General features: G+C 51.4%; 25 non-coding genes across 25 annotated transcripts; all 25 read left to right on the top strand.

The window, feature by feature from the left end:
• The first annotated feature begins 4,993 nt into the window (after nucleotides 1–4,993).
• On the top strand, nucleotides 4,994–5,064 carry TRNAG-GCC (transfer RNA glycine (anticodon GCC)). Its single transcript has one exon. It is a non-coding gene; the product is annotated as a tRNA-Gly (tRNA).
• Nucleotides 5,065–5,136: 72 nt separating this feature from the next.
• Nucleotides 5,137–5,207, top strand: TRNAG-GCC (transfer RNA glycine (anticodon GCC)). Its single transcript has one exon. It is a non-coding gene; the product is annotated as a tRNA-Gly (tRNA).
• Nucleotides 5,208–5,422: 215 nt separating this feature from the next.
• Nucleotides 5,423–5,493, top strand: TRNAG-GCC (transfer RNA glycine (anticodon GCC)). The gene has a single exon. It is a non-coding gene; the product is annotated as a tRNA-Gly (tRNA).
• A 215-nt stretch (nucleotides 5,494–5,708) lies between these two features.
• TRNAG-GCC (transfer RNA glycine (anticodon GCC)) lies at nucleotides 5,709–5,779 on the top strand. The gene has a single exon. It is a non-coding gene; the product is annotated as a tRNA-Gly (tRNA).
• A 72-nt stretch (nucleotides 5,780–5,851) lies between these two features.
• TRNAG-GCC (transfer RNA glycine (anticodon GCC)) lies at nucleotides 5,852–5,922 on the top strand. The gene has a single exon. It is a non-coding gene; the product is annotated as a tRNA-Gly (tRNA).
• Nucleotides 5,923–6,138: 216 nt separating this feature from the next.
• On the top strand, nucleotides 6,139–6,209 carry TRNAG-GCC (transfer RNA glycine (anticodon GCC)). The gene has a single exon. It is a non-coding gene; the product is annotated as a tRNA-Gly (tRNA).
• A 215-nt stretch (nucleotides 6,210–6,424) lies between these two features.
• On the top strand, nucleotides 6,425–6,495 carry TRNAG-GCC (transfer RNA glycine (anticodon GCC)). The gene has a single exon. It is a non-coding gene; the product is annotated as a tRNA-Gly (tRNA).
• A 73-nt stretch (nucleotides 6,496–6,568) lies between these two features.
• Nucleotides 6,569–6,639, top strand: TRNAG-GCC (transfer RNA glycine (anticodon GCC)). The gene has a single exon. It is a non-coding gene; the product is annotated as a tRNA-Gly (tRNA).
• Nucleotides 6,640–6,711: 72 nt separating this feature from the next.
• On the top strand, nucleotides 6,712–6,782 carry TRNAG-GCC (transfer RNA glycine (anticodon GCC)). The gene has a single exon. It is a non-coding gene; the product is annotated as a tRNA-Gly (tRNA).
• A 216-nt stretch (nucleotides 6,783–6,998) lies between these two features.
• Nucleotides 6,999–7,069, top strand: TRNAG-GCC (transfer RNA glycine (anticodon GCC)). The gene has a single exon. It is a non-coding gene; the product is annotated as a tRNA-Gly (tRNA).
• A 502-nt stretch (nucleotides 7,070–7,571) lies between these two features.
• TRNAG-GCC (transfer RNA glycine (anticodon GCC)) lies at nucleotides 7,572–7,642 on the top strand. The gene has a single exon. It is a non-coding gene; the product is annotated as a tRNA-Gly (tRNA).
• A 5,038-nt stretch (nucleotides 7,643–12,680) lies between these two features.
• On the top strand, nucleotides 12,681–12,751 carry TRNAG-GCC (transfer RNA glycine (anticodon GCC)). Its single transcript has one exon. It is a non-coding gene; the product is annotated as a tRNA-Gly (tRNA).
• A 72-nt stretch (nucleotides 12,752–12,823) lies between these two features.
• TRNAG-GCC (transfer RNA glycine (anticodon GCC)) lies at nucleotides 12,824–12,894 on the top strand. Its single transcript has one exon. It is a non-coding gene; the product is annotated as a tRNA-Gly (tRNA).
• Nucleotides 12,895–12,966: 72 nt separating this feature from the next.
• TRNAG-GCC (transfer RNA glycine (anticodon GCC)) lies at nucleotides 12,967–13,037 on the top strand. The gene has a single exon. It is a non-coding gene; the product is annotated as a tRNA-Gly (tRNA).
• Nucleotides 13,038–13,109: 72 nt separating this feature from the next.
• TRNAG-GCC (transfer RNA glycine (anticodon GCC)) lies at nucleotides 13,110–13,180 on the top strand. The gene has a single exon. It is a non-coding gene; the product is annotated as a tRNA-Gly (tRNA).
• Nucleotides 13,181–13,252: 72 nt separating this feature from the next.
• TRNAG-GCC (transfer RNA glycine (anticodon GCC)) lies at nucleotides 13,253–13,323 on the top strand. Its single transcript has one exon. It is a non-coding gene; the product is annotated as a tRNA-Gly (tRNA).
• A 72-nt stretch (nucleotides 13,324–13,395) lies between these two features.
• Nucleotides 13,396–13,466, top strand: TRNAG-GCC (transfer RNA glycine (anticodon GCC)). Its single transcript has one exon. It is a non-coding gene; the product is annotated as a tRNA-Gly (tRNA).
• Nucleotides 13,467–13,538: 72 nt separating this feature from the next.
• TRNAG-GCC (transfer RNA glycine (anticodon GCC)) lies at nucleotides 13,539–13,609 on the top strand. Its single transcript has one exon. It is a non-coding gene; the product is annotated as a tRNA-Gly (tRNA).
• Nucleotides 13,610–13,681: 72 nt separating this feature from the next.
• On the top strand, nucleotides 13,682–13,752 carry TRNAG-GCC (transfer RNA glycine (anticodon GCC)). Its single transcript has one exon. It is a non-coding gene; the product is annotated as a tRNA-Gly (tRNA).
• A 72-nt stretch (nucleotides 13,753–13,824) lies between these two features.
• Nucleotides 13,825–13,895, top strand: TRNAG-GCC (transfer RNA glycine (anticodon GCC)). Its single transcript has one exon. It is a non-coding gene; the product is annotated as a tRNA-Gly (tRNA).
• A 72-nt stretch (nucleotides 13,896–13,967) lies between these two features.
• On the top strand, nucleotides 13,968–14,038 carry TRNAG-GCC (transfer RNA glycine (anticodon GCC)). The gene has a single exon. It is a non-coding gene; the product is annotated as a tRNA-Gly (tRNA).
• A 72-nt stretch (nucleotides 14,039–14,110) lies between these two features.
• Nucleotides 14,111–14,181, top strand: TRNAG-CCC (transfer RNA glycine (anticodon CCC)). Its single transcript has one exon. It is a non-coding gene; the product is annotated as a tRNA-Gly (tRNA).
• Nucleotides 14,182–15,285: 1,104 nt separating this feature from the next.
• Nucleotides 15,286–15,356, top strand: TRNAG-GCC (transfer RNA glycine (anticodon GCC)). The gene has a single exon. It is a non-coding gene; the product is annotated as a tRNA-Gly (tRNA).
• Nucleotides 15,357–15,428: 72 nt separating this feature from the next.
• Nucleotides 15,429–15,499, top strand: TRNAG-GCC (transfer RNA glycine (anticodon GCC)). The gene has a single exon. It is a non-coding gene; the product is annotated as a tRNA-Gly (tRNA).
• A 72-nt stretch (nucleotides 15,500–15,571) lies between these two features.
• TRNAG-GCC (transfer RNA glycine (anticodon GCC)) lies at nucleotides 15,572–15,642 on the top strand. The gene has a single exon. It is a non-coding gene; the product is annotated as a tRNA-Gly (tRNA).
• The last annotated feature ends 2,092 nt before the right edge of the window (nucleotides 15,643–17,734 follow it).

Below are 17,734 nucleotides of genomic sequence, written 5' to 3'. Positions count from 1 at the left end.
ATTCCCGGCCGACGCAGTTTCTTTTTCTGAAGAGTGCTGTCGGATGAAGCGGAACGATCCAAAATGGTGTATAGCAGTTAGCAAGTTCGCGTCGGTGGTTCAGTCATTCTGCTTCCGGCTCCCGAGCTGAACGGATCGCGGGATCATGGGCTCCAATGGAGCGGCATATGCGGCTGTTAGCCGCGGCAACAGGCTTTCGACGGAAGAAGATAAAGATTACCAGATAATTTTGCCTCGCCTACCTACAGGACGTATTGTTTTGAACACAGTTTTTTTGCACGGCGACGCTCGTGTTCGCCCGTTTCGTGTAGAAGATTTTCGAGACGCGCTTCAAGCTGTTGGTATGCTCTCTGGCGTCGTCGCCCTTGGAGCATACCAAATCAACCATGTATGGGCGGTGACGATGAAGACAGCCGAGGCTGCCGAAAAGCTGGCGGCCCTGAAGGAGCTGCAGGTGAAGGGGCGTCGCTGCCTGGTCATCGACCCCAAGGAACAACAGGTGAAGCTTCGTATCCACTGGCTTCTGCATGGGGTGGACGACGAAGACGTCAAGACCGCGCTGGCCTCCTTCGGCAAGGTGACGGAAGTGACCCGGGAGCGCTGGCGAGTGGATGGCGTTTCCGACAAGGGTTCGACGACCCGAGCAGTGCTGCTGCAGCTGAAGGCAGGAATGAAAGTCGACGACCTGCCCCACCAGATCCGCGTCGCCGGCGAGCTTGCGCTGGTGGTAGCCCCAGGACGTCCCATGCAGTGCCTGCGCTGCCGAGGCTCTGGCCACGTTCGTCGTGAATGCAAGGTTCCCCGTTGCTCGCGGTGCAGGCTTTTTGGACACAACGACGCGGACTGTGTGCGTTCATACGCAGTAGCCGCGGGTTCGGCGGAGAGCGAGCCGTCGACGTTAGACCATGTAATGGACGTGACCGAGGCGGAGGAAGCGGCCACGGGAGCTGGAAACGGCAAAGTGGCGGCAGAAACCGGCGCGACGACCAAGCAAGCCGAAGGAGGAAGGAATATCCCTCCCCCCAAAGAACCAGCAGCTACAGTCGAGAGCGTGAAGACGGCCCCGCATGAAAATGAGAGCCACCAGCCAGCTACGGATGCAACGCAGGCAGAGGCGGACGACAACGCGACCCCTGCTAGCGCCCGCGTCGAATCCGTCTCGGCACCGGTCAAGAGATCCCTGCAGCACGAGGAGAAAGTTGACGGAAAGGCTGGCGGTGACTCCGAGGCACCACCCGCTAAGACGCTACCTGGAAGGCGCTCCACCCTCAAGCCTAAGCCGAACTTGGAGACTGACCGTAGGCTTACCCCGAAGCCGACCAAAGAGGAACCCGGGCGACGGCCGCCGGATGGCCACGGAGGCGTCTAGCGGTCAGCTAGACGTTAAGGTGAGCACCATGCTCCGGGCCTTCTCCCCTCCGGTTTTCACCAATAATGGCTACCAACCCGTCGCTTAGCCTCGGCACGCTAAACGTTCGAGGTCTGGCCGCCAAAAGGAAACAGAGTCAGGTTTACAGACTACTAGTGGACCACGACCTCGACGTTTTAGCCGTGCAAGAAACCAAGGTAGACGGCGAGGAGGAGACCGGGAGCATGGTGCAAAGATTCACGTATAACTACTATACGGTAGTGAGCCACGCCTTAGGGACTTCGGCAGGGTGTGTGCTGTTCGTGAGGAAGCTCCCTGGTATTGTTATGGGTGGTTACTTCTCCTGTACTTCTGGTCGACTTGTCTTTTGTGACTTCAGCTATTGTAATGTCCAATGGCGCGTGTTTTGCATTTATGCGCCTAATACTGTGCAAGAGAAGGCAAATTTCTTTTTGAGTTTAAAGCATCATTTACATGTGCAAAAAATGATAGCCTGTGTAGGCGACTTCAACTGCGTATTGAAAGCTGAGGATAGGTCTACGCGTCGCGTGGTTTGTGACAAAAGTAGTGATATCCTGGCGCAGATCACACACGAATTCGAATTAGAAGATATCGCAGAATGTTTTCGCGGTCACGGAGACGTAAGCTACACTCACTTTCAGGGCACAAGTCACGCACGCTTAGACCGTATCTATCTTTCATATGATTTAGTTGAAAAATGCCAGTGCTACACAGTTACGGCCATATCATATTCTGACCACTGCCTGGTAAAATGCACGGTGGGCAGGAAGAAAGAACGAAACAAGTTCGTCTGGGAACTGTGGAAATTGAATGCAGAGCTGTTACGGGATGAAACTTTTAACGAAAATGTAGTGGCTACTCTGAATTCTTTTGGAACAGACAGTTCTACGAAATTTGGTGAGGAATGGGAGTTGCTGAAGCAAAGCATTAAATTGAAGGCAATCGAAAGAAGTAGCGTACTGCGATATGAACAAAAGGCCAGAGAAAAGGATTTAACAACATTGCTAGAAAAATTTGCGAAGCTTGAATGCATGCAACCTGGCGCCTATCAACAAGATATGCGCGCCGTTAAGAAGAAGCTCGAGGTATTCGACGAAGATCGCTTCCGAGGTGCGCTAGTGCGCGCCAGAGCAGAAAGGCTATCATGCGGGGAAACGCCAACGAAAAGAGCACTGGGGTTAGAAAAAAAGCACTCGAGACGTAAGCAGATTGAGGCTATCGAATATGAAGGGGTGGTATTAACGGATAACAATAATATAGGGCGTGCTTTCTTTGAGCATTACAAAGAACTTTTTACATTCAGGCCTGTCAACATGCACGATTTCAAGAAATTATTTTTGCAACGAATCCCACAGCTGTCGAGTGAGGTTAAAGAAACCTTAGAACGACCATTAACAGAACATGAAGTGATGAAAGCCATCTAAGACCTGAATCCTGGGAAGTCGCCAGGTCCAGACGGTCTTTGTGCCGCATGGTACAAATCGTTCAAAAGCCACCTAGCTCCTATCTTAACAGCAGTTTTCCAGGAAGCATATGAACTGAAAATACTTCCACCATCCTTTGGCCAGTCCCATACAGTACTAATACCGAAAACAGAAGAGACCGAAAAGCTCAAGCAACTTTCCTCCTACAGACCCATAGCGCTTACTAACTGCGACTACAAAATATTGATGAAGGTGTTGGCACGACGGGTCCAGTCAGTTATTCAGGAAGTAGTCGGCCCACACCAGACGTGTGGTATTCGTGGAAGAACCATTTTCACTAACATCCATAAAATGAAGTGTGTGCTGGAGTGTTGTGACGCCATGTGCGATGCAGTAGCCATCCTCCAGCTAGACTTGGAGAAGGCGTTTGATTGTGTTTCTCACGACATATTGCTTACCATCCTTGAACACGTTAATTTTGGCCACATAATCACTGAAGGGGTGACCATGGCGTACCGGAGCTGCTATACCAGACTTATAATTAATCAGATGTTGGGGGCCCCCATTAACGTGAAGCGCTCCGTTCGCCAGGGTTGTCCACTCAGTCCACTCCTGTTTTGTGTCTACATAGAAACGCTATGTCTGGCCATCATTGAAAATGAATGTATTAAGGGGTTTAGTCTTCAATCAGCAGAAGTGAAGCTACTGGCATACGCTGACGATGTGGCTGTGTGCTGTAAGGACAAACAAAGTGTATTGAATACTGTGAATATCGTCAAAAAGCTTGGTAACGTCACTAACAGCTACGTTAACTGGCAGAAATGTTTGGGGTTTTGGCATGGAAGATGGGCGTCTACACCAGGCCACTTTTCGAACGTAAACTGGGTCACGACGCCAGTGAAGTACCTTGGAGCACCCCTTGATGCCTACAAGGACAGTAGCGAGTACTGGAAGGAGCGGACAAAACAACTAAAAGAAAAAGCCGACCGATGGAACGCCTGTTACTTGTCAATATTCGCGAGAGCTACAGCGTGCAACATGTTTCTCGTGACAAAGATCTGGTACGTAATGCAGGTACTACAGTGCTCTCGTATTAATGTGCAGAAACTGCACCGCGTGTTCGCTGTATTCGTGTGGGCATCAAGCTGGGAGCGATGTAGCCGAGATAATCTCTTCCGCCGCGTGAAGGATGGTGGTCTGGGGTTGGCGCACCTCTTCCTGCGTGAACTGGTGAATAGATTCTCCTTCTTTCGAGATACAAACGACCCATTTCTGCGCACGGTGATCCAAATGAGGCTGTCAAGATCACTTCCCGAATTCGTTGTAGGTACGGAAATAATGCCAGGACCAGTCCGTGGTTTCTTTCGGGAAATAGTTCAGAGTGTTTCCTTTTTGCGTGTTCGTTTTTCAAGTGCATATTTGTGGAGTGTAAAACGGAAAAAGTTATATCGTGATTTATGTGACAGTGTTTTGCTGGTACCTATGTACAGAGCCCCGTACAGTGGAGGCCCAGGCCTAGATGTATTGAAAAGGGTGAAGAAGATGCCAGTTCAACCAGCCACTAAATCGTTCTTCTTTAAATTACACACCGGTACTCTACCTTTTAAGTTCTTCCTTGAACAACGTGGGTTCTACATGCCATGGGGAACCCACTGCCTTATATGTAAAAAAACAGAAAGCATAGATCATGTCTTCATCCACTGTTGGGAAGGGGTCTTTTTCTGGGACGTGTTACAAAGGACTCTAAAAAAGGAGCTACCTATAGATCCCCACGGAATCAGGTTTCTGCCAGTATATGACGACGAAGGTTTCCCGTACGACCTGATCATGCTTACGGGCCTCCACTGTTTATGGCGCGCAAGAATGGCGGGTTACCATTGTGACCCGGATGCCCGACCGGCGCGTCTGTACTTTTGTGAATCCATGCAACGGTATGTGGAAGTGATGAAGATGCAACAGTCTGTTCCTGAGTGGCTGTCGAGGGTTGAACCCCTTACAGCACTAAAGGAATTTTAATCCGACAACGTCGTGCCACAGTAGCGGACGGCAGCGAATGTAAATATTACTCTTCCTTGTTCCGTTTGTGTATTCATCCCTTTTTGCTTCTTTGGTCTTTGTTTATATCATTTAGGAATTTGTGTTGTGTTATGTCGAGTACTGGCAATAAAGAAAAAAAAAAGCGTCGGTGGTTCAGAGGTAGAATACTCGCCTGCCACGCGGGTGGCCCGGGTTCGATTCCCGGCCGACGCAGTTTCTTTTTCTGAAAAGAGCTGCCGGATGAAGCGGAACAATCCAAACTAATGTATAGCAGTCAGCAACTTCGCGTCGGTGGTTCAGTGGTAGAATACTCGCCTGCCACGCGGGTGGCCCGGGTTCGATTCCCGGCCGACGCAGTTTCCTTTTCTGAAAAGAGCTGCCGGATGAAGCGGAACAATCCAAACTAATGTATAGCAGTCAGCAACTTCGCGTCGGTGGTTCAGTGGTAGAATACTCGCCTGCCACGTGGGTGGCCCGGCTTCGATTCCCGGCCGACGCAGTTTCTTTTTCTGAAGAGAGCTGTCGGATGAAGCGGAACGATCCAAACTAATGTATAGCAGTTAGCAACTTCGCGTCGGTGGTTCAGTGGTAGAATACTCGCCTGCCACGCGGGTGGCCCGGGTTCGATTCCCGGCCGACGCAGTTTCCTTTTCTGAAAAGAGCTGCCGGATGAAGCGGAACAATCCAAACTAATGTATAGCAGTCAGCAACTTCGCGTCGGTGGTTCAGTGGTAGAATACTCGCCTGCCACGTGGGTGGCCCGGCTTCGATTCCCGGCCGACGCAGTTTCTTTTTCTGAAGAGAGCTGTCGGATGAAGCGGAACGATCCAAACTAATGTATAGCAGTTAGCAACTTCGCGTCGGTGGTTCAGTGGTAGAATACTCGCCTGCCACGCGGGTGGCCCGGGTTCGATTCCCGGCCGACGCAGTTTCCTTTTCTGAAAAGAGCTGCCGGATGAAGCGGAACAATCCAAACTAATGCATAGCAGTCAGCAACTTCGCGTCGGTGGTTCAGTGGTAGAATACTCGCCTGCCACGCGGGTGGCCCGGGTTCGATTCCCTGCCGACGCAGTTTCTTTTCCTGAAAAGAGCTGCCGGATGAAGCGGAACAATCCAAACTAATGTATAGCAGTCAGCAACTTCGAGTCGGGTGGTTCAGTGGTAGAATACTCGCCTGCCACGCGGGTGGCCCGAGTTCGATTCCCGGCCGACGCAGTTTCTTTTTCTGAAAAGAGCTGCCGGATGAAGCGGAACAATCCAAACTAATGTATAGCAGTCTGCATCTTCGCGTCGGTGGTTCAGTGGTAGAATACTCGCCTGCCACGCGGGTGGCCCGGGTTCGATTCCCGGCCGACGAAGTTTCTTTTTCTGAAAAGAGCTGCCGGATGAAGCGGAACAACCCAAACTAATGTATAGAAGTCAGCAACTTCGCGTCTGTGGTTCAGTGGTAGAATACGCGCCTGCCGCGCGGGTGGCCCGGGTTCAATTCCCGGCCGACGCAGTTTCTTTTTCTGAAAAGAGCTGCCGGATGAAGCGGAACAACCCAAACTAATGTATAGAAGTCAGCAACTTCGCGTCGGTGGTTCAGTGGTAGAATACTCGCCTGCCACGCGGGTGGCCCGGGTTCGATTCCCGGCCGACGCAGTTTCTTTTTCTGAAAAAGAGCTGCCGGGTGAAGCGGAACAAACCAAACTAATGTATAGCAGTCAGCAACTTCGCGTCGGTGGTTCAGTGGTAGAATACTCGCCTGCCACGCGGGTGGCCCGGGTTCGATTCCCGGCCGACGCAGTTTCTTTTTCTGAAAAGAGCTGCCGGATGAAGAGGAACAATCCAAACTAATGCATAGCAGTCAGCAACTTCGCGTCGGTGGTTCAGTGGTAGAATACTCGCCTGCCACGCGGGTGGCCCGGGTTCGATTCCCTGCCGACGCAGTTTCTTTTCCTGAAAAGAGCTGCCGGATGAAGCGGAACAATCCAAACTAATGTATAGCAGTCAGCAACTTCGAGTCGGGTGGTTCAGTGGTAGAATACTCGCCTGCCACGCGGGTGGCCCGGGTTCGATTCCCGGCCGACACAGTTTCTTTTTCTGAAAAGAGCTGCCGGATGAAGCGGAACAATCCAAACTAATGTACAGCAGTCAGCAACTTCGCGTCGGTGGTTCAGTGGTAGAATACTCGCCTGCCACGCGGTTGGCCCGGGTTCGATTCCCGGCCGACGCAGTTTCTTTTTCTGAAAGAGCTGCCGGATGAAGCGGAACAATCCAAACTAATGTATAGCAGTCTGCAACTTCGAGTCGGGTGGTTCAGTGGTAGAATACTCGCCTGCCACGCGGGTGGCCCGGGTTCGATTCCCGGCCGACGCAGTTTCTTTTTCTGAAAAGAGCTGCCGGATGAAGAGGAACAATCCAAACTAATGCATAGCAGTCAGCAACTTCGCGTGGGTGGTTCAGTGGTAGAATACTCGCCTGCCACGCGGGTCGCCCGGGTTCGATTCCCTGCCGACGCAGTTTCTTTTCCTGAAAAGAGCTGCCGGATGAAGCGGAACAATCCAAACTAATGTATAGCAGTCAGCAACTTCAAGTCGGGTGGTTCAGTGGTAGAATACTCGCCTGCCACGCGGGTGGCCCGGGTTCGATTCCCGGCCGACACAGTTTCTTTTTCTGAAAAGAGCTGCCGGATGAAGCGGAACAATCCAAACTAATGTACAGCAGTCAGCAACTTCGCGTCGGTGGTTCAGTGGTAGAATACTCGCCTGCCACGCGGTTGGCCCGGGTTCGATTCCCGGCCGACGCAGTTTCTTTTTCTGAAAAGAGCTGCCGGATGAAGCGGAACAATCCAAACTAATGTATAGCAGTCTGCAACTTCGCGTCGGTGGTTCAGGGATTCGGCTTTCTGCCGCGCTAGCGAGCGGACGTGCCGATCATGAGCTCCGTAGGAGCGGCTTCAGCGGCCCAGCAGGGCCGCGGTACCAGGAGTTTTGCCTCAGAAGACCCGGAATACCAAGTTTTGCTGCCTCAATTGCCGACAGGTCGGATAGTTTTAAATACAGTTTTTCTGCATGCGGATGTGCGTGCCAGGCCGTATCGTGTGGAACATTTCCGAGATGCGTTGGCTAGCTTAGGCCTACTTGCCGATGTCATCGCCCTAGGGGCGTATCAGATGAGCCACGTTTGGGCGGTTACTTTCAAGAGCGACGAAGGCGTGAAAAAGCTTTCAAGCGCCAAGAACCTCAAGGTGAATGAACATCGGTGCATTGTCGTTGATCCTGCCAATCAGGCCGTGCGGCTGAAGTTGCATTGGATGCTTCATAACGTGTCGGACGAGGATATACGGACAGCCCTGTTACCGTTCGGAAAGGTCACGGACGTTTTCCATGAAAAGTGGCGTGTTCAAGGAGTTCAAGATAAAGCATCGTCGACACGGGCGGTGTCCCTGGTTCTGAAGACGGGTATGACCGTAGAAGACCTGCCCCATCAACTTCGTGTAGCTGGTGAGCAGACCCTAGTTGTGGTACCGGGCAGAGCACCCCTTTGCCTGAAGTGCCGAAACACCGGACATGTCCGACGTGATTGCCGCGTCCCGAAATGTGCAGTATGCCGTCGCTACGGCCACCAGGATACGGAATGTGTTAAGACTTACGCATCCGTCGCAGGACCTGCGCTTCGAGAGGACGTGGCTGACCTGTTAATGGATGAGGCTGACGTTGATGAGGCTTCCCGCGTGCTAGTACCACCGGCGGACATAGTTGCAACACCTTATGTGCCGGCTGCTAAAGCCACGAAGGTGGTAAATGTGCTGCCTACGAGCCCGAAAGATGCAGTGCAAAGGCCATGCGACGAAGGAGCCAAAGAAGAATCGGCCGCAAAATCCGCCACTGCCGAGGAGGCCGCCACGGAGCACGGACCGGCCACTCCCTTGATGGACGTCGAAGAATCGAGTGCAAGCAATGTGGCTATGAAAAGAGCGAGGGACTCGACCGGCAACCTGGACGGCAGCCTGGACGGCAACCTTGACAACGGGGCCAAAGACGAGCCGCCGCCAAAAGCGCAGGCAGGTCGTCGTGTGCCCGTGCGCCCGAAGCCAAACATCCCGCCGGACAGACGGCCGGCGGCAAAACCGCCTAAGTAGGACTCGGCGCCTACTGGGGCGCCCGGACTAACGTCGTGAAGAGATGGCGTCCTTTTTGGAATCGGGCTTCGCGTACGCTCTAAAGGTACGCGTGTGGATCGAGCGGTTTTCAGTGCAAAAGTTATGCATGCAAATTTTTCTACAGTGTGTCTGGATCGCTTGTTCTTCAGCGACACCGTGCGATCGGCTTGCTTTTGCAGATAAATGGCGGTGAAACTAGAGAGAGCACTGAGAGTTGCCACGTTAAATGTCCGTGGCCTTGGAGCGCGAAGGAGGCAGTATCAACTTAGCCGCTTGTGTATGGAGAAGGAACTCGATGTAGTTGCCTTACAAGAAACTAAGGTCGAAACCCAAGAGCAGACCGATCGCATGGTGACGCCTTTCACGGCACATTACAATGTGTGCGTGTGCCATGCGAATGGCACATCAGGCGGATGTGCGTTGTTAATACGGAAGAGTGCTGGTATTATTGAAGAAAGTGTAACTGTTTCTGAAACTGGCCGCTTGCTTATTGTAGATTTTTCTTTTTCCCACGATTTGTGGCGGCTCGTATGCGTTTATGCGCCAAACAATGTGAATGATCGATTTTTGTTTTTTGAATGTATCGAGCAATATCTAAAATGTGATCGCTTTGTCATATTACTTGGTGATTTTAACTGTGTGTGTTCTCCGGAAGACCGACTAAAAAGGGAAAGGGTTCGCGATAAAAGTGCTCTCCTTTTGAGCAGACTAATTGAAGACCACAACTTAGAAGATGTGGGCCTAGTCCTCACTGATGGTATGATTCCGCAGTACACGCACATTCAGCGAAATAGCCGAGCAAGGCTGGACAGAGTGTATGTTTCTGACGACTTGATCACCCTTTGTAATAGTTATAACGTCGCACCGCAATCGTTCACGGACCATAGCCTGGTAAGCTTCTCGATTGGGGAAAAAGTTAAAAGAACACGATTCAACTGGAACATGTGGAAATTCAACGAAAAGCTGCTTGATGATGAACCATTTGTGCGCAGAGTTAAGGAAAAGATAACAGAGTTGATGACAAATGAGGGTGAATATTTTACTGCCACATGGGAGGAATTTAAGATTCAAGTTAAGTTCATTGCAATAGAAAGAGGAAGCAGCCTTCAGCACGATAAATTACAGAAACAAAGAGAGCTGCAAAGACAGCTAGAATATCTGTCAAGCGCACAAAATGCGGGTCACGATCTATTAGCTGAAAACGTAAAGAAAGTAAGACACGAGCTTGAAGTTATCGACGCCGAGCGATACAAAGCAGCAGTTATACGCGCTAGAAGCGAACGCCTATGGATGGGTGAGATACCAAACAAACGGGCAATGAGCGATGAAAAGCGTCACGCGTCAAGAAATGAGATCCAACAGATACGTCTTCAAAACGAGGTGACGTCAGACGCTTCGTCGATTGAGAAAGCTTTTGTGGAACACTATCGCGAATTGTTCGGCAATGTGACTCCTTCTGGACTGGCCTTCGAGAGTGAATTCATGAGCGAGATGCCAAGGTTGGATGACGACGTTAGAGAAAGTCTTGAGAGACCAATAGCTGTGTCCGAGATTGAAAGGGCGATAGAAGAACTGCCATCAGGCAAATCGCCAGGGCCGGACGGCCTAGGCGCCGCTTTTTACAAGGCATTCAGTCAGGAGTTTGCGTGTATATGGCACCGACTACTCTCAGAGGCGTATGAATTTAAAAAAGTACCACCCTCATTCCAGACTTCGCACATAGTATTAATTCCGAAAACCGATGAACGGGAAAAGCTCCTTTCAGTAAGTTCATACAGACCGATAAGTCTGAACAACACAGATTACAAAATATTTATGAAAGTACTGGCTCGACGATTTCAAAGCGTGATTCAGCAGCTTGTAGGGCCACACCAGACGTGTGGCATTAAAGGCCGCACCATTTTCACGAACACCCACATTGCAAGGAATGTGCTTGAATGTTGCGATGCCATTGGGGGTCGGGTGGCCATGTTGCAGCTAGACCTTGCGAAGGCGTTCGACCGGGTGTCACATGAGGTGCTTTTCGCTATACTGCAGTACTGTAATGTTGGGAGCGTCATTGTAGATGGCGTTAAAATGGCTTATGAAGACTGTTACATGCAGCTTATAGTTAATAAGTGTCTTAGTTCGCGGGTGCCACTCCGCTCGTCTGTACGGCAAGGCTGTCCCTTGTCTCCCTTGCTTTTTGCCCTGTACCTCGAACCCTTTTGTATGGCAGTCATACGGAATGAAAACATTCGTGGTTTTAGGCTGCACGCCGCAGAAGTTAAAATGCTAGCTTATGCAGATGACGTCGCCGTCTTTTGTGAAGACAGGGAAAGCGTGGTCGAGGCTGTCCGCCTTGCAAGATCCTTTTGTAGGTACACTGGTGCCCAGATAAACTTCGAAAAAAGTGTTGGGATATGGCATGGAAGCTGGGACGCGACACCCACAAAATTCGCCGGTATGCAGTGGACTACAGTGCCTCCACTGTATCTAGGAGTGCCCCTTGAGCACTATCGGGACTCGACACAGTTGTGGACCGGCCAAATAGAATCAATGAAAGAAAAGATAAAAGGATGGCAGGGCCGGGGATTGTCAGTGTTTGCACGTGCTTCAGCTTGCAATATATTTTTAATTGCCAAAGTTTGGTACATACTGCAAGTAATGTTCATGTCCCATGTAAACGTTCAAAAAATGCATCGAGTGTTTGCTACCTTCATCTGGAACTCCACTTGGGAGCGATCCAGTCGAACAAATCTTTTTCGCACAGTTCGAAATGGGGGCCTTGGGCTCTCACACTTGTACATTAGACAGATCGTATCGCGGTTCATCTTCCTGCGAGATGAAAGAAATGTTTTCCTCCGTACGGTCATTCAGGCGAAAATGGCAACAGAACTGCCTGAATTTGTTGTGTCCACATCTAGTGCTATCACTAGAGCGACTGGGTACTATCGTGAAGTCGTTGCATCTTTTAGAATACTCTGCGCACGTTTTTCGCTGGAGTACTTGTGCTCAGTGAGAAGAAAGAAACTGTACGCAGATTTAGTTGACAGTATGTTACCTATCCCACTGTATAGGAGTGTTTATTGTGGAGGCCCAGGAAAAGATGTGCTGAAACGAGTCAAAAGGATGCCTGTAAGACCTGCTGCGAAAACTTTCTTTTTCCATTTACACACGAACACCCTCCCCGTTAAAGTATGGCTAGAACAGAAAGGAATATTCGTACCCTGGACTACCGATTGCCGGCTGTGTAAAAAGCCTGAAACAATTGAACACGCCTTCATTGAGTGTTGGGATGCTGTCTTTCACTGGGACATCTTGCAGCGCACTCTTAAAAAAGAACTCCCCATAAACCCCTATGGAATTCGGTTCCTTCCAGTTGAAAGCGATGACGGGCCACCGTTCGACATGTTCATGTTGCTGGGTCTCCACAGTTTGTGGAAAACAAGAATGGCTGTACGTCATGCTGATGTGAATGTGTGCTCTGCGCGAGAGAACTTCATTGAAAGTATGTCACTATTACGAGAAGTGTATCGTGCACAAAGCGAAACCCCAGACTGGGTTAGCATCCTTGATGAGCTGGTGTGCCTCAAGAAATTTTAGCGACCATCCCACCTGATGTGATGTGGGTGCACTGTGTATATGGATTTGTCTTTTTTTTGTGTGTTAATGTCTAAGCAGGCAATAAAGAAAAAAAAAAGCGTCGGTGGTTCAGTGGTAGAATACTCGCCTGCCACGCGGGTGGCCCGGGTTCGATTCCCGGCCGACGCAGTTTCTTTTTCTGAAAAGAGCTGCCGGATGAAGCGGAACAATCCAAACTAATGTATAGCAGTCAGCAACTTCGCGTCGGTGGTTCAGTGGTAGAATACTCGCCTGCCACGCGGGTGGCCCGGGTTAGATTCCCGGCCGACGCGGTTTCTTTTTCTGAAAAGAGCTGCCGGATGAAGCGGAACAATCCAAACTAATGTATAGCAGTCAGCAACTTCGCGTCGGTGGTTCAGTGGTAGAATACTCGCCTGCCACGCGGGTGGCCCGGGTTCGATTCCCGGCCGACGCAGTTTCTTTTTCTGAAAAGAGCTGCCGGATGAAGCGGAACAACCCAAACTAATGTATAGAAGTCAGCAACTTCGCGTCGGTGGTTCAGTGGTAGAATACTCGCCTGCCACGCGGGTGGCCCGGGTTCGATTCCCGGCCGACGCAGTTTCTTTTTCTGAAAAGAGCTGCCGGGTGAAGCGGAACAATCCAAACTAATGTATAGCAGTCAGCAACTTCGCGTCGGTGGTTCAGTGGTAGAATAGTCGCCTGCCACGCGGGTGGCCCGGGTTCGATTCCCGGCCGACGCAGTTTCTTTTTCTGAAAAGAGCTGCCGGATGAAGCGGAACAATCCAAACTAATGTATAGCAGTCTGCAAATTCGCGTCGGTGGTTCAGTGGTAGAATACTCGCCTGCCACGCGGGTGGCCCGGGTTCGATTCCCGGCCGACGCAGTTTCTTTTTCTGAAAAGAGCTGCCGGATGAAGCGGAACAATCCAAACTAATGTATAGCAGTCAGCAACTTCGCGTCGGTGGTTCAGTGGTAGAATACTCGCCTGCCACGCGGGTGGCCCGGGTTCGATTCCCGGCCGACGCAGTTTCTTTTTCTGAAAAGAGCTGCCGGATGAAGCGGAACAATCCAAACTAATGTATAGCAGTCAGCAACTTCGCGTCGGTGGTTCAGTGGTAGAATACTCGCCTGCCACGCGGGTGGCCCGGGTTCGATTCCCGGCCGACGCAGTTTCTTTTTCTGAAAAGAGCTGCCGGATGAAGCGGAACAACCCAAACTAATGTATAGAAGTCAGCAACTTCGCGTCGGTGGTTCAGTGGTAGAATACTCGCCTGCCACGCGGGTGGCCCGGGTTCGATTCCCGGCCGACGCAGTTTCTTTTTCTGAAGAGAGCTGTCGGATGAAGCCGAACGATCCAAACTAATGTATAGAAGTCAGCAACTTCGCGTCGGTGGTTCAGTGGTAGAATACTCGCCTGCCACGCGGGTGGCCCGGGTTCGATTCCCGGCCGACGCAGTTTCTTTTTCTGAAAAGAGCTGCCGGGTGAAGCGGAACAATCCAAACTAATGTATAGCAGTCAGCAACTTCGCGTCGGTGGTTCAGTGGTAGAATACTGGCCTCCCACGCGGGTGGCCCGTGTTCGATTCCCGGCCGACGCAGTTTCTTTTTCTGAAGAGAGCTGTCGGATGAAGCCGAACGATCCAAACTAATGTATAGCAGTCAGCAACTTCGCGTCGGTGGTAGATGTAGCCGAACAAATTTGTTCAGAAGGGTGAAGGACGGGGGTGTGGGCTTGATGCATCTTTTTGTTCGACAACTTGTCAACCGCTTTTTGTTTTTTCGAGATGTGCGAGATCCGTTTCTGCGCACCGTATGTCAGATCAGGTTGAGCGACGCATTGCCGACACATGTTGTTAGTACGGCAAGCATGACCGGAAAACTTCGAGGTTATTTTAAGGAAGTGGTCGACAGCGTGCGTTTCCTGTCAGTTCGTTTTTCAAATGATTATCTGTTTGAAGTTAAAAGGAAAAAACTGTATAATGATGTGTGCGACATTGTGTTCCCAGTGCCGTTATACAGAACCATATACAGTGGAGGGCCAGGACAAGACGTCCTTAAACGGGTAAAACGAATGCAGGTGCCACCGGGGTTAAAACCTTCTTTTTTAAGCTCCACACAGGAACGCTCTCTGTGAAAACGTTTGTGGAAGAACGAGGCTGTCTTGTGCCGTGGGGATCCCACTGCTTGATCTGTCAGAAGCCGGAGACCATTGATCACGTTTTTTTGCATTGCTGGGCGGCTGTTTTCCTTTGGGACGTGCTAAAGCGAACGCTGAAAAACGAGTTACCGGTGGACCCCCAAGGGATCAGGTATCTGCCAATTAAAGATGAAGACGGAGTACCGTATGATCTTATTATGCTGAACGCCCTCCACTCTATATGGCGAGCTCGCATGGCCGGGTACCATTGCGACGTCGACGCTCGGCCAGCGCGTATGTATTTCAGAGAGTGTATGTCCTTATTTATTGAAATGCAGAAAATGCAAAAGTGTGTACCGGATTGGCTGTCGAGGCTCGAACCTCTGACAGTCATGAAGGAATTTTAATTTGACAACGTCAGTCCTATGCGGATAGACGGCTTTGTAGCGCTTTTTTGTTTCTCGCCTTCGTTTTCTCTTGCAAGAGGCTTGCATTTGTGTCATGAGTGTGAAATTCATATGTACGATGTTATATTGAAAACCGGTAATAAATAAAAAAAAACTTCGCGTCGGTGGTTCAGTGGTAGAATACTCGCCTGCCACGCGGGTGGCCCGGGTTCGATTCCCGGCCGACGCAGTTTCTTTTCCTGAAAAGAGCTGCCGGATGAAGCGGTACAATACAAACTAATGTATAGCAGTCCGCAACTTCGCGTCGGTGGTTCAGTGGTAGAATACTCGCCTGCCACGCGGGTGGCCCGGGTTCGATTCCCGGCCGAGGCAGTTTCTTTTTCTGAAAAGAGCTGCCGGATGAAGCGGAACAATCCAAACTAATGTATAGCAGTCTGCAACTTCGCGTCGGTGGTTCAGTGGTAGAATACTCGCCTGCCACGCGGGTGGCCCGGGTTCGATTCCCGGCCGACGCAGTTTCTTTTTCTGAAAAGAGCTGCCGGATGAAGCGGAACAATCCAAACTAATGTATAGCAGTCTGCAACTTCGCGTCGGTGGACATTCTGCATCCGGCAGCCGAGCTGTTCGGATCGTAGGGTCATGGCCTCTTCCGGGGCAGCGACAGCGACCACTTTTGGTCGCGGAAACAGGATCACCGACGACGATAAGGATTATCCGTTTATTTTGCCTCAGCTGCCGAAAGGACGAGTTGCCTTTAACACCGTGTTTTTACACGGTGATGTACGCGCCAGACCTTACAAGGTCGAAGATTTTAGAGACGCCCTTCTGCCGACGGGACTGCTGCCGGACGTGGTATGCATAGGGGCGTACCAGATAAACCACGTCTGGGCGGTGACCCTGTCTGACGCCACTGCGACGAAGCGCCTCATGGCCCTTAAGGAACTGCAAGTGAAGGGAAGACGGTGTGTCATCGTGGACCCGCAAGACCAGCAGGTGAAGCTTAGGCTTCACTGGCTGCTCTATGGCGTTGCAGACGAGGACATACGGACGGCGTTCATGGCTTTCGGCAAGGTGGAGGAGGTAAGCCGGGAAAGGTGGCGCGTCCATGGCCTGGGCGACAAGACGTCGACAACCAGGACTGTGCTTCTAAAGCTGAAAAGCGGCGTGAAAATGGAAGACCTTCCTCATCAGGTCCGCGTCGGCGGAGAGCTGGCATTGGTGGTCGTCCCTGGCCGACCCATGCAGTGCCTGCGCTGCCAAGGCACGGGGCACGTCCGCCGGGAGTGTAAAGTTCCGCGCTGTTCTCGCTGCAGACGGTTCGGTCATGTTGACGCCGACTGCGTCAAATCCTACGCCGCCGTGACAAGCCCAGCAGTGAACGACGTGGCCGCAGAGCACGTCATGGACGTGGTCGAGACGGAGGACGCCGCTACAGGCATCGGAGACCTGGTACCGACAGCGGCAGTCGGCGAGACGTCGACCGTCGGCGCAGAAGGCACCGTTGCTCAAGGTACTGAGAAGCGGAGTGGGAAGGCGCAGGGCGCGACTGCTGTGGGCCCCGCGACGGGAACCATTAGTGAAGACCCGCCCGACAACGGTATGACGGCAATGCAGCAGGACGAGGCTGTGAAAGACGGCGACCGGACTGAGACTCTTGGCGGCCCGGTCAAACGCCCCCACGACCAGACCAAGGACCAAGGCGAGGGTGCGACCAGCACCACCGAGGGACCACCGACAAAGACGCCCCAGGGCAGGCGGGTGGGCTTCAAACCAAAGCCGAATGTGCCGCCTGAAAGAAAGCCTGTGATCAAAGTGTCGACGACAAACAATGTCGGGAAGCCGGATGGCCCCGGAGGCGGCTAGCCAAGGGCTGGTCGTGAAGGGTAAGCACCATGCTCCGGGCCTACTTTTCTCGCTAGATGAAGATGGATGAAATACCGTCACTTAGTATTGCCACACTAAATGTGCGAGGGTTGGCGGCTAGTCGTAGGCAATGTCAGGTCCTACGGTTGGTAACGGACCATGACATAGACGTACTAGCCGTCCAGGAAACCAAGGTTGACGGAGAGGAGGAGACCGGGAGCATGGTGCGACGATTCACGACTAGGTACTTTGTGGTGGTGAGTCATGCGGTAGGCACCTCCGGGGGGTTTATTCTTTTTGTGAAGAAGCTGCCGGGTTTACATATTCAAAGTGTGTGGTCCTGTCTGGATGGAAGGATTGTTTTATGTGACTTTACGATCTCTGACTTTGAGTTTCGCGTCATATGCGTTTATGCGCCGAATTCTGTAGACGAGCGTGTGCTCTTTTGTTCGAACCTCTCACAATATGTTTGCTGTAATAAGCGCGTTGTGTTATTAGGGGACTTCAATTGTGTGTTGAGTGCTAGAGACCGAGCCAACAATGCCGGCGTGCGTGATAGAAGTAGTGACGTTTTGTCAAAATTAATTAATGAAAATGAACTTGATGATGTTTTTCAATGTCTGGAAGGGGAGCGTCAAGTGACATTTACGCGTTTTCAAGGCAGTAGTCATGCGCGACTGGATCGCATGTACATTTCGTTGGACACGATTCCAAGATGCCACGGTTATTGCGTTGTACCCGTGT

Source organism: Dermacentor variabilis, unplaced genomic scaffold, assembly GCF_050947875.1.
Source record: "Dermacentor variabilis isolate Ectoservices unplaced genomic scaffold, ASM5094787v1 scaffold_29, whole genome shotgun sequence".
Lineage (NCBI taxonomy): Eukaryota > Metazoa > Arthropoda > Arachnida > Ixodida > Ixodidae > Dermacentor > Dermacentor variabilis.
The sequence above is the reverse complement of the archived record's forward strand: the minus strand, read 5'-3'. Positions and strand labels throughout refer to the sequence as shown.